Genomic DNA, 12,907 nt, shown 5'->3' with positions numbered 1-12,907 from the left:
TGAAGTGTAACTGTTTGTCTGGCGCTTACAGAGTTTGCCTGTACCCTCATTAAAGTGACAGTCGGATTACTCAGAGCCACCTCAAAGCTCTGTGTTCCTAACATTGCTTCTCTTGTGCACCTCCTTCAAGCGGTTTCCCCAGAGATGCACTGTCTTTTTAATTTTTTCATTCTTCTCCTGCAGCTTATAGCTGCTATTTAATTACTGAAAAAGGATCCGGAGTATCTCCCCACTTTCCTGGTTCTGGCTGGCCCACCACAGCCACGCCTACATCCTTTGCTGCTTCTTTAACAAGATAGTGAACTTTATAAAAGCACTGAAGTACCCAAAGAGTTCAGTGCTAAATAGCAAAGCTTACTGTGTTGGGCAAAAAGTGGCTGTCAGTTTTGCACCTTTGAATGAAAGATTCAAATAGATTTTTAGTGCCATTTGTAAAAAGCCAATTAATTTTAAAATAAGGGTTTTACAAACCAGGACTGTGTTAGTCTTAAAACCTTAAAACCTTACACAATTACACAAACATATTTACATTTTCCAAAAATCATTTTTGCTTAACATCCCTTGCACTGCTCTGATCATTTGTACACAACTGTACCCAGATTACATTCCCTTCTTGTACATTCAGAGGCAGTCAAGTTCCAGTAGAAACCCCTTATTTCCTGTTTGTGATTTTGACTAAATTGTCTATAGTCAAATGATTCAAATCAGATTGTCTCTCTGCCTGCAGCAGTTCTTTACAATTGATTATTTACAGTCCTTTGGGACAAGGGTCCATTTTCCTTCAGAATGGCTGTAAAGGCACCTGGGGACAAAAACAGTGATGGTAGCTATGGTGTTGAAACAATTTTTATAGTGGGGGTGCTGAAAGCCATTGAACAAAACTGTAAACCCTGTACATGATGGAAACCACTTCAATCCAGGGGTTGCTGCTGCACCCTGAGTTCCAGCACCCCTGGGTGCTGGTAGCCACAACCAGCCCCCGTTGTATAATTTGTTTCACTACCAGGGTTCCACCTGGTGTGACTGTAATGCCGTAACTGGGTTTTATTATCAAACCAAGCATTCTCTTCTTACAACATTTCCATAACCCCCTACTGTTTAATTCCCTCTGAACTCTGCAGTGTTAATGTGCACAAACGCTCCTTTTAACTCTGCACTCTCTGTCCTTCAATCACTTATCTCCCAGAGTAACCCCTTCATCTGCCAGTTTCTCTCGGAGGCACGGAGCTTATTTTTGTGCTTTTTTGCACTCCTCCTTCAAGGTGGTGCACTTTGCCTGGAAAGACTTAACCACCAAGTACAATCCCTGTAACGCAGTAACCTTCTGTATTTTCTTTACCTAGGGATTGTTTAAGAAGGCAGTATTGATATTTGTCTCCGTGGGCACCCACAGAGCATTTGGTTTTAAAATTTCAGTGGCCGTGTTCTGACAATAATGTATCTGTTTACATCATTCAACAGATCTTTGCTGTGCTCTGCCAGGAATTCATTTATGGTATTCAGTGGATCTCCGCCGCCCTCTACCAACATTCTTTTACATGGGTATCCAAAGTACCTCCTGTAGTCTCCTTAAGTTACTGAATTTCTCTTTAGGAGAGAAAAGGAGGACTTGTGGCACCTTAGAGACTAACAAATGTATTTGAGCATAAGCTTTCATGACCTACAGCTCACTTCACCGGACGCCAGCTCAAAGCTTATGCTCAAATAAATTGGTTAGTCTCTAAGGTGCCACAAGTCCTCCTGTTCTTTTTGCAGATACAGACTAACACGGCTGCTACTCTGAAACCTGTCTTTAGGAGAGAATTCTATGCTGGCCCCAGAGGACAGTCACTCCCCCTTCACCCTGGGGGGGTTTCAGAGCAACTGAAATTAATGTCTGGGGTCCCATGTGGGTTGCCAAAATGTTGGAATTGTTATTATTTGAAATTATTAATATGGGAATCCACCAAATACTAATTTAACCATAAATTCCTTTATTAAACCCAAAGGCCAAATGGTATTTATACAGTTACTGTAAAGGTGCCTAAAGCCTAACGAATAAGTAATTTACTCCAGTACACCCTTCTTATAATGAACCTCTCAGAATCCAAGCCACTTGTTCATTATAGCGAGGGGTTTGGTGGGGGGGTGGGAGACATGACAGCTCCTCCTGCCCCCCGCTGCAGCCACAGGTCTGGCAGGGCTTGAGGGGGGATCCAGGGACCTGCTTTGTTATACCTGAAAGTTCATTATTATGAAGGGCGCTATAGTGAGGGTGTACTGTATATCCAAACAGTAATAAAACACTTATAAGCATTTGATCAAGATACTTACAAATGGGCTAAACCCAGGGATGCTCAAACCCCTATTGGTTGGCTCCAACATGGTCAGGCAGGTATTCACAATGAACCCTTTAAGAGTTTACTTTGTATACCCTATAACAAACCAGTGATGTCCTTGCCAATGACTGGCTTCAGCTAAAAACTAATTGGAGACCGTTCACCCTTATTTCCAGTCTTAGTCCAGATAGGCCTTTCCTACTTATTTGTTCCCCTCCTTCCTGGTGACCAGCAGCTTTTTTGTGGTCCCTAGGTTCACAGAGGAGATAACATTGGTCTGTGAGGTGGGAAGGGCGATGTTGGGTCCTTTTAAGAGAGATTCTTTTTTGTCTTACTGAAAACCATCTGCAGTTACCCGTGTCAGTCAGAGGTCTTCTTTTTTTAGAAACTTTCCCTTTAATTATTCTTAGTTATTCTTTGACCCAGATGTCCTCCCTACTTCAGTCCTTTTGGCCTTATAACTCATTATTTTCAAGGCAAGTTTCCCCATGCTAAGGGCAGGTGGTAGCGAGGGGCCTCACAACCCTGGATGTCTCAGGAAGCAACACATTGGTCCTGCCTGGACATAAGGGAGAGGCTCGTGGAAAGGAACTGACCCTGGAAGGAGCTGGAGGGAGTTGCAGAGGTGGCTTGGTGTTCAAGCCAACCAAGGAAAATGCTCTTCTCTTGGGGGATGCACTTCTGCCCACTTGCTACATGGTCCAGTCCACAAAAGCAAAGGAGACACCCAGGTCACCTTGGCCCAGAGTGCCTCATCCACCCGAAGGAATCCAAGTTTCCATTGCTTGAGACCATCTCATCCGCTGGAGCAGCATTTCTTCAACAAGCTGGAGTGACAGACCTGGGCAGTACATCCCCTCTCATGCACACAGAGGAGGATGGAGATGTCACTGGTACACTCAGGTGTGAATCACCAGGCTCTCTATATGACTGCAGAGGAATCTGTCTCAGGAACTGTGCAGCCCCCATGACAAGCACAAGGCTATGCCAGAACAGCATGTAATGCAGAATACATGGTAGTCAATGCTCCATGTCAGGCTAACAAAAACATGAAGACTCTGAAAATGAGCAGAACTGGATATAGTTGTGGCAATCACTGGAAGAATATAAATTTCCTTTTGTAAAACTGACAAACTGATGTAGCTTTGGAAATCTTAGCCAGGGAGAGAGAAGCAATAGGATGCCTTCCAGTCACTGTAAAGGACAAAGGGACCTCCCTACCATTACAGCTCATTGTGACTGAAGCAAATGAGCCTGAATTTGTTGACAGCTTATTTTGGATCGGAGTACTGTGCCCTGGGTCACCCTTTACCCTGTCCCAAGCAAGTGGGAAGTGCCTATAGAGTCAGACTTTAAACAGTCCTACCCGGGAGAGCATACCCAATGGGCTTCTTAGACCACAAGCTCTGTAGAGCAGAGATTGTCTTTGTTCTGCTTGTGCAGTCCCAGCACCTTGGAGTCCTGGGTTGCCAAGGTGCTACTGCAATATAAATAATGCTCAGTTATGAAATGTTCCCATTGGGTGTAGCCGGTGTCACAGCAGCATTTCAGAGAGCAATGGAGTAGGCTGTCGTGGGATTAAATCGTTTCCTCTTTGGGTTGCGTTCATATCAACACCAACATCATTAACAGGTTTCAGAGGAACAGCCGTGTTAGTCTGTATTCGCAAAAAGAAAAGGAGTACTTGTGGCACCTTAGAGACTAACCAATTTATTTGAGCATGAGCTCACGAAAGCTCATGCTCAAATAAATTGGTTAGTCTCTAAGGTGCCACAAGTACTCCTTATCATTAACAGGATGACAGTGGAGCAGGGTGGAACCCTCAAAGGGTGCAGACACTATGCAAAACATATGGTTTTGGAGCTCAAGAAGGGGAAGACTGTCTCCTCCACAAATCAAGTCGCTTATTTAGGAACGAGCATCCCTGCAGAGGGGATGCATTCCTTCAAAACATGCAACATTGATCTGCACACTCCCCCCCCCACCCAAATGTTTCAGAACTGAGGTCTTTCTCTGTCGATGTTAAACTATTACAGCTGTACAGCAACTGGAATTTTTGTTGTGAGGCAGATTTGCTATTTCAAAATTTGTTCTGGTTCTGAATTGGAGGAAAGTGCAAAGAACTAACTTCCTACAAAACAACTTTGAAAAAAATTGATTTCGGTTCCATATTGTTTCCATTCTGACTTTTTATATTAAATTATAACTAATAATATAGCACTTCAAAACTTTACATTTTTGTCAAATGGCTTTCACTGCAATTGACGCACTCCTGGAGAATGTGCGGACTGGGACAAATTGGTATTGCCCAACAGAAGAGCATTCCGTTGGGTGACTTTCAACCAAGCCTATGCAAGATTACACAACATTAACTCCAACTCTATCAATGTCAACTGGCCCATTCTCAAGAAAAAATTGTGAAGTGGGGTGGGCCCAAGGGAGTAAATGAAGCTTTTGAAGATGCAAAAGCAAAACTATAAAGAGCTCAAAGGCATTGGTGTATTTCAGTTTCGACTTTCCACTCCCCTTAGCACGAGGCCTCTCAGGTAGAGGTGGGAAATGCCCAGGCTGTTGGAGAGAAGTTTCTCTCTGAGAGAAGCATAAGGCATTGTTTTATGAGTCCTTTTTCATGAGCGTCTTCCCACTGAGTGACTTCAGGTAGATTGCAGGTTAGAGCTAGGTGGGAAACTGTTTCCCATCCTATGAATTTTCAAGACTTCAAAAGTTTTTCTCCATTCTGGATCAGGACAAAAAGGTGAAACCTTGAAAATCTGTTTGAACCAAAAAAACAAACAAACAAACAAACAAACAAAAAATGCAGTTCAAGTCAATCAAAAAATTTTTGTTTTCAACCACTTAAAAAAAATTATTCTAATTTGCTTAAATTTCTAAACTTAGTCACTTTGAACCAGAAGTTCATTCTAAAAATGAGAGAGGCTTTTTCAAAAAGTTGGAGTTGAGAAATTTGGTGAAATTGGCCCTTTCCTGAGGAAAGTTTTTGTTTTGGCAAATCAATCTATTTTGGCAAAAAATCAACTGAAAAATTCCCAACCGACTCTAGTTGCAGGAGGGTAAGTCTTGGGGTTCTCTCACCACACCCTTTACTGTAATGCAGCGGAGATTTTCGTTGTGAAAGAGGAGTAGCTGGAAGGAGTATTTCTCACCTCTACTTCTGAATCCCCTTCAATCTCCTTCATTCCCCTACTCTCCCAAGTTTCAGAGAAGCAGCCGTGTTAGTCTGTATTCGCAAAAAGAAAAGGAGGACTTGTGGCACCTTAGAGACTAACCAATTTATTTGAGCATAAACTTTCGTGAGCTACAGCTCACTTCATCGGATGCATTCAGTGGAAAATCTCCCTCCCAAGTATCTTTTCCCCCTTGCAAATCTGTTAAACTTGCACTAGGAGGGGAGGAGGAGAGAGCATGGGAGGGGGTGCTATAGCACATAGAATCATAGAATCATAGAATATAAGGGTTGGAAGGGACCCCAGAAGGTCATCTAGTCCAACCCCCTGCTCGAAGCAGGACCAATTCCCAGTTAAATCATCCCAGCCAGGGCTTTGTCAAGTGCTTCTCCTGCACTTATTTTGAGCAGCAGATAAAACTTATTACATAATGATGAGTTTGTACAGTATGCAAAATGAGCAGGGATGAGATGTGCTCTAGCACTGCCCATCAGAGCACTAAGTCCAACAGAGAGCTGCGTTCATTTTCCAAGCTTGATTATTCTGAGCAGAGGGGCTGAGAGCTCGAGTTTTCCCAGCTTGGTGTGAGGCTGCATCTCAGTGAAGTGGGCGGACTCTTTCTGGTGGGAAAGGAAGTTTGGCATTTGGAAAGCAAGCAAGAGAGCCCTCTGTCCCCACATCTGCAAATATGTGAAGGGCAAACCTCAGTGTATCTGTAAAACTTGAGAACTGCAGCCTCTGTTGACCCTAGTAGTTTGGTGGTCTTTTATTTGGAACCCGGTCCTTGTTTAAACCTCTCAACCCCACTCAGATGAGACTTTCCGAAAAAATTCTTCTCCTGAAGATAGTGCACCTCTCTTTAAAACTCACAGGTGCATTTGCTCAACAAAAAAGGCATACTCTGTTGTGCACTTCATTTGTGCATGCAGTTACCACGATTGCACGGGCGGATTGGGGAACGGCACATGCAAAAGGCTTGCAGAGGCTTTCCAGGATTTTAGTGCTGAGGGCCTGGACCTCCTGAAAGACGTGGGATGGAAGAGAGGTCCATGTGTCCAGAAGGTTGGAGGGAGGTAGCAGGCACCCCACAGAAGACACCCCACAGGATATAAATGGGGTTTGCATGGGGTGAAGGTCCACGTGGCCTTGTGGTGTCCTCAGGTCATGCCCTCAACTAAACCTGTCCAGCCCCATTGCCTTCAAATTATGTACTCATCAGCACCCACACATTCCCGGCAAGACTAATGGGGTTGAGCCGGTGCTGCTGAGGAAATAATGTGAAACAAAGGGGTTGTATGCCAGTGTCACTGAGGAAATAATCTAGGTGGTGGAATCTTCATTCCAAGTCATGATGCCAGAGAGGGAAAGACTCAGGTTGATGTTTGGAAGCAGGGCTGGTGCATGGTAAAGACAGCTTATCTGATAGGGTGTTGGTGAGGCTGGGTAAAGCTGGAACTGCCCAGTGCAAGAGGAGAACTGCTGACTCTCAGGCAGAGAATCTGCACTGCCCTCGTCACCAGTAGACATCTATGTTGTGGCGTAACCGCTCCTGCCTGGCAGAAATCCTAGCCCCTCCAGTGCAGTGCCCCCAGGAGCATAATACCTTGGTGTCCCAGGTAGGCTAGCTGCAATATTTTGCCCCCTGTGTGCAGTGATTGTTCCTTTTCATGGGTGGTGATCTTGGTCTGGAGTTATCTCCTCCCGTCTGCCCCCCAGAGTATAGAATCATAGAATATCAGGGTTGGAAGAGACCTCAGGAGGTCATCTAGTCCAACCCCCTGCTCAAAGCAGGACCAAGCCCCAATTTTTGCCCCAGATCCTTAAGTGGCCCCCTCAAGGATTGAACACACAACCCTGAGCTATCCCCCCCCATTATTGATTTGCTTTGCGCCAGCTATGAGCCACTGACCTGGCCGTTCCAGAGGAGAGGGCAGGGATGTCTGCCAGGGACCTACAATAGCTTCAGATAAACCTTCCTATAAAAGGATTAAAATGTGACTCACCTCCAGCTCCTCTCTCGCTTGTCACACACATACAGGCTGTGTCAAAATCTTGCTGCTTTCTTCTCCATGGCCTTTCTCAGACCTGGCCTTTCCCCGGGCGCTCTTTCGCTCTCTCGCTCTCTCTCTCTCATCCAACTCCCATCACCTCTCTCACTCTGGGCCTCCAGCACCCACCTTGCCCCTCTCTGGTACATTCAAACACTGCTGCTAGATTCATCCTCCTTTCTGGCTGTTCTGATGATCACACCCCTCCCATCCTTGAATCCCTCTACTGGCTCTCCCTGTTTGGCCGCCTCCAATTTGAGATGCTTGTCTTCACCTTCACCACTTGGCCCCTCCTTCTGCTTTCATATCGTGCCATGCTGCTAGCCTCGTCCGCCTGTTCGTCAGCTTATCACATGAATGCCCTCCATGCCGCCTGCCTCGCCGCCCCGCACGCAAGGGACAGCCTGCCGGAATGCATCTGCAAGGTCTGTACCCCTCTATGCTGCTCCTCACGTGGCCCACTTCAGCTGGGGATCTTTTAAGACATCAGCCAGTCTGTGATGGCTGCACTGAGGAGCGCGTGGGGAGAGAGTTAGCACCTACTCTGCTGTGTCTAATGAATGCAAATGTGTGTGTACAGATATAAACTATGGTGTAGCTATTGGCCTAAGTCCCTCCAACCCACCACCTTCTGCTCTCCCTCATCTTAGACTGTAAGCATCTTTGGGCAGGGACTTTATTGTCCCCTATGTTTGTACAGTGCCTAGCATGACGGGGCCATGATCTTGTCTGGAGCTCTGTGTGCTATTGTAATAACTTTTTGGCATATCAGTTCCTAGTGAATTTTCAACCCTTGTGATTGCAGGCTGTAAGGCTGTAGGCTGCATTCTAGCTGATGGGCACGAGGGAGCCGTACGGACCCACCACACTCTATTCCAGAACTACTCCCCTTAGGACAGTGCAGCATGTGACATTCTTTATGGCTGGCCAGCTTGGCGGGCAGGTGCAGTGGGGTATAGCCAATATCCCATCTTCTCATCCCTTCCCAGTCTCTCCCTGACTCCTCGGAGGAGGCCATAGCCCCTGGGGTTTGCTAAGTGGGAGCCGACCCTGTGCTCCAAGGAGTGCCTGGCTTGTGATCGGCCAGCCCTTGCATGGCGAGACGTAAGTGATGGAGGCTCCTTGTGGATTCTCTCCCTCCACCTCTCCCCCAGGTTCAGTTCCTGGCTCTGCTACAAATCCCTCCGTGGCTTTGGCAAGCCACTACCTCTGTGTCCATTCTTCCATCTGTGAACAGGGGATGGCAACATTCCTCCCACCCTATATTAGTTTTTCGCTTATTTCGATGGTAAGCTCTTTGGGGCTGGGACTGTCTCTTGCTATGTGGTTACACAGTGCCTACCACAATGGGACCCTGATCGCAGTGGGGGGGGGGGGGGCTGTGGGTGATACTCTTGTATAGCTGCTGCAGAAAAGAGTCAAGGAGATTGGCTCATGGGTTGGGTGTTTTGCACAGAGCTGAAACAAAGCATGAAAAATTGGATTTAATTATCCACGCTGTGTTACGCTTGCATTCAAATGACTTTATGAAGTCTAGCACATTACACATCTTACTGGTACATCTGACTGCACAATACTTACTGCGTAAGAAAATCCAGTGGCAACAGCTGCTTTAATCTGGAACGAAAGAATAAAATCTAAACAGAGAGGATTACTTCATGCATTTATACATTGCCCCTAATCTTGGTAACTGGGCTCCCTTCACCTCACTTCGATCAAGGGAATGCAACACTTTCCCCCCAAGCAGGGAGCATACTCTCCCATCAGTGACAAACTACTCTCCTGGCATGGATCGGAGTCAGGGGATTACCAGCCAGGAGACTAATTGTGCGTGCTTTTTGAATAATCTGATAATTGCCTCTCAGGACATGCATGGTTGTGTTTGAAACTTGCCAGATGAAGATATCCAGACATAATGACTTTGCTTTACATGGGAACAAAGTTTTACTGTAAAATTAGAATAGTAATTGCTGGAGAGATTCCATCCCTTATTTTTTTGCAAAAAGCTGGAGCCAAGACAGGCATTTTGTGCTGTCCCCCAAGAGACTGATGAGTGAGAGCTCTCCTCTTTTAAATCAGACTTCCAAAGCAGCCAGGGGCAGTTTAGGATAAGGTAGATTTCTGCAGGGAGGAAAGGCCCTGGATGAGGCCCTGCTGCTGAGAACAGTTGTTGGCATCTCCTGCAAGTTTGTTCCTGGGGACGGAAGGATTCCCATTGAAGGTGGCGGGGAATAGGCCAAGAAGTAGTCTCTGAAATATCTAGGTTCTACCTTAATGAGGACTTTGTATCTCGGAGTTGGCAGCCTGTGAAATTGGCAATGCAACCATTATGTTCTTTGTCACCTACCCTACCCAACAGGCAGGCAGTCACGGGTTGAGTTATCATGAAGTGTTGAGTGACTCAGCAGTATGGAGAAGACCAGCCTTGAGGTGATAAGGACATGGACTACAGCTTTCAAAAGTAAGGGCCTACAGTTATGTTCCTTCACCCATCTCTAGACCTCTAAGCAAGTGACCTCATTTTCACAAGTGCTGGGCACCCGGTCACACATTTACGTACCTAAATGTAGCCGTCAGAGCCCTAGGGGGTAGATTTTCAAAAGCACCTAAGAATTTAGTAGCACAAGCCTTTTGGAAATCTCCCCCAGATGTGACCAAATACAAGGCTGGTCCAGTGGTTTGGGAACTAACATGGGAACCAGGTTTGATTTCTAGTTCTGCGACAGCTTTTTCTGTGTGACCTTAGTCAAGTCACTTAGTCTCTCTGTGCCTCAGTTCCCCATCCATACAATGAGGATAACAGCACTGCCCTGCCTCACAGCGGTGTTGTGAGAATAAATACATTAAAGATTGTGAAAAGGTCAGGTACTACTTTGGTGGGGGCCATGAAGATATTTTTCAGCTCAGGTTTATCCTACTCCAGTGTCCCCCTCCCGCTGCCTGGTGTCCATGGCTATTTCTGGCCTGGTTTCTGATTTGGTGGTAAATTTAAATTTATGCCCATCATATTGTATAGGACATCTGACATACCCCAGATTTTGCTATACTGATCGATTTGTATTACAACATAGATTTCAATGGTTTGGGCTGTGGTATTTCAAGGAACAATTCCTGTTACACGAGAGAGTTTAACTAATTCCTTACCTTGCCCTTTCACACAATTGACTCCTCTTCAACCTTGTTATTTGGCTTGGGAAAGGTTCATTACTTCAGATTGTTAAAAGAGTACTTGCTCCTGTAATTAAATGGGTGTCTTGGGTTTAAGCTCACTGTCACAGAATGTAAAAGAAAGCACAAGCTAGTCATGATTAAAGGCAGGATATCCCTGTAGCTATCCCTCAGTAAAACCCATCCGAACACTCTTAGGCATATTAAATTGTGCCGGGGCTGAGTGGAGCTGGTCTAGGCCTCCACCTTCAACACAAAGAGCAGAGGAGCAGGTTGTCCAGGTTGTCTCTCCTTACTCAGATGGTGCAAAATAGCTGGAATTTGGTCTTAACTGCTAGCTGTGAATTCCCCTAGCATAGGAGTGCTCTGAGCTGATGTAAGATGGTATAGCTGGCTCTTGAACATTGTGCGAAGGGGGTGGAATGTGCCTGCATTATGCCAGGTCATACCTGGCATATGGTCCCATAGAGTCAGCACGGGGTTACTTTCTTCATCCCCGTCCCACACCAAGCATATCTGTTTGCAGTACAGAATCTGGACCAATATCTTAATAAATAAGCCAACTTTCAATGATAAGGGAGGTAGAATAATAATAACAAGGGCAATGATATAAGGAGAAGAATTAATCTTCTATAATATTTATTCACCCAGCAATCCTGATCCCAGGTTTTATTTTTAGCAGAGTCCTCTCCCTTCCTTTGCTCATTCAAGAAAATGCAACCTGGTGGGTGGGGATTTTAATTGTAGCCCAGAATCTCATCTACTTCAAATACCCCCACCTAAGAGGCTATGTTAGCATCAGCAGAGGGGTTTGGTTGCAGACCTTTTGCTGATTGATATGTGGAGGTTATTACACACTGAGGAATCCAACTTCACTTCATTTTCTTGGTTCAGTTTCCATGGTTCACTTTCCAAACTAGCTCCTTAGTAGAATATGTCTCATCAGCTACCACTAGTAATACTGTAATCTCAGGCCAGACCATTATTAATGTAATAATGGACCAAGCCCCTCTGCAGAGGATGAGAGAAAAGCCAATGGTGAGTTATTCTCTGATTCAGCATTCAAAGCATATCCAGAGTATCCGTTTAGATTCTCTGAGGAAATGAATCCCATAAAGGATAGTAATGTAGTTCTCATAGAAGAAAACAGCCACGGAGCTAACCAGTCAGATTCCTGAACCAGCAAAGGGAGTCAGATGTAAAGTTTTTTGAAATAGGGGGGCAAATCAAGGACTTGCAAGTCAGGTTCCTGAAGAATGGCAAAGTAGAGGAAGACCCAAGAGTTAAGATGGTAGCTGGGACTTAGAAGACAGGTTCACTTATCTGCTCTGCCACAAACTTCCTGTGTGACCTTGGCCAAGTCTCTTGGACTCTCTGTCCCTCAGTTCCCCCTCCGTACAACAGAGATAATAGCACTGCCCTACTTCACAGGGTGTTGTGAGGATAATTATATTAAAAAATGTGAAGGGCTCAGAGACTATGGTGATGGAGACCAGATAAGCACTTTTGCTGGATAGATGGCCAGTTCAACATAAGAAGATTATTTCTACTGTTTTCCCCATAAGGTAGGATGAGTTCTCCTCCTGGACTTGATGAGCTTGCAGGGGGATGAAATTTCACAGGCAGTAGTGAATTCTCTAGAGTTTTAACCCTGCAATTGACAGCATGCAGGCATACTGTCACCCGCTGTACTATTAAAGTCAAGGGAGCTCCATATGCGCACAGCAATTCACCCACATGCTGTTAACTGCAGGGCTGAGGGATGGGTTTATTGTATATTTGCAATATTTTGACACCGGAACCCTCCTATTATTTTCCAATCTGGCCAATATCACCTTCACTTTAAAACCTGATAGGAATTTCAAATACAGTGTGTGGGTCCTATTGTTCCAGATTTTATTTCTTAATCTAGGTGTATAAATACTTTCCAAGGTTGTAGCTTCACGCTTGAAGCCTCTTCTGTCACCTGATCAAACTGAGTTTGACAAGGAAAGGCGTTAAGTAATAAATAATAGATGATTGCTCTGTGCAATGAAAGCCTTTGACAGGGTGGAGTGGGAATCTTTCTTTTTCTTTTTTCTTTCTGAGACCATTGCTTTAATTTATGGCATGATTTTAAATATGTATTCTAGGCAGGGCCATCCCTAGCAATTCTGGGGCCCTACGCAGCCTCTGTGGGGGAGAAAAG

This window comes from Caretta caretta, chromosome 4, assembly GCF_965140235.1.
Source record: "Caretta caretta isolate rCarCar2 chromosome 4, rCarCar1.hap1, whole genome shotgun sequence".
Lineage (NCBI taxonomy): Eukaryota > Metazoa > Chordata > Testudines > Cheloniidae > Caretta > Caretta caretta.
This window is presented reverse-complemented; position numbering follows the sequence as displayed.